Source organism: Phaethon lepturus, unplaced genomic scaffold (genome assembly GCF_000687285.1).
Source record: "Phaethon lepturus isolate BGI_N335 unplaced genomic scaffold, ASM68728v1 scaffold3806, whole genome shotgun sequence".
Lineage (NCBI taxonomy): Eukaryota > Metazoa > Chordata > Aves > Phaethontiformes > Phaethontidae > Phaethon > Phaethon lepturus.
The window spans coordinates 23944-24960 of record NW_010545395.1 but is presented as its reverse complement, the minus strand read 5'-3'; the positions used below and the strand labels follow the sequence as shown (position 1 = coordinate 24960).

At 46.4% G+C, this 1017-nt stretch overlaps 1 non-coding gene across 1 annotated transcript; it reads right to left on the bottom strand.

The window, feature by feature from the left end:
* Window positions 1–717: 717 nt before the first annotated feature.
* Window positions 718–790, bottom strand: TRNAK-CUU. The gene has a single exon. It is a non-coding gene; the product is annotated as a tRNA-Lys (tRNA).
* Between the last annotated feature and the right edge of the window lie 227 nt (window positions 791–1017).

The following is a 1017-nucleotide window of genomic DNA, read 5'->3' as shown; positions in this document are numbered from 1 at the left end:
ATAGGTATATGTAATATGGTGTGCATGAAATGAGATACAGGGCATCGAGTTTTATTTTATTCGAGAACACTTAGGTTACACAGGAGTGTCAGACTGCTTGTGAGCGTGCACATCTTCTTAAATCCTTACCATTTAAAGTCTTTATTCTCTCCTTCTCATTCTTTAGCAATTTTAGTAAAATACTGTCCTGGTTTCAGCCAGGATAGAGCTGGTTTTCTTCACAGAAGCTAGTGTGAGGCTGTGTTTTGGATTTGGGATGAGAAACTGTTGATAACGTGCTGATGTTTTGAGTTGTTGCTGAGCAGTCAAGGACAGTCCAGCTTCTCGTGCTGGCCAGCCAGCGAGCAGGCTGGGGGTGCACGGGGAGCTGGGAGGGGACACGGCCGGGACAGCTGGCCCAGGCTGGCCAAAGAGATATTCCCTACCATACGACGTCATGCCCAGTACATAAACTGGAGTTGGCCGGGGGGCGGAAATCGCTGCTCGGGGACGGGCTGTCGATGGCCGGGTGGTGAGCAATTGCTGTATTGGGCATCCCTTGTTCTTGTACATTCCTTTGTTGGTATTATCATTGTTGTTCCCTTCTTTCTTTCTGTCCTATTAAACCGTGTTTATCTCAACCCACAAGTTTTGTTCCCACTTCTCTTCCCCGTCCCACTGTGGGAGGGGGAGTGAGCGAGCGGCTGCGTGGTGCTTAGTTGCCGGCATCCTTTTTGGCGCCCAACGTGGGGCTCGAACCCCCGACCCTGGGATTAAGAGTCCCATGCTCTACCGACTGAGCTAGCCGGGCCTTGAAAAGCAAGTCTTATGGTGACATGGCACCCCCGAAAGAATTGAGTCAGACAATGGGACCATAAAAAAATATAAAAAATATATAAATATATTTTTAGCAAACTACTTCATGGCATAACTGCTCTAAGTTTTGGCATCTGGAGTCCTGCTGTAAAAAGTTCACGAAAGATCATAAAATTGTTTAAAAATTAAATTAGTTCTTTCATGCTAAAAACGTTATTATGG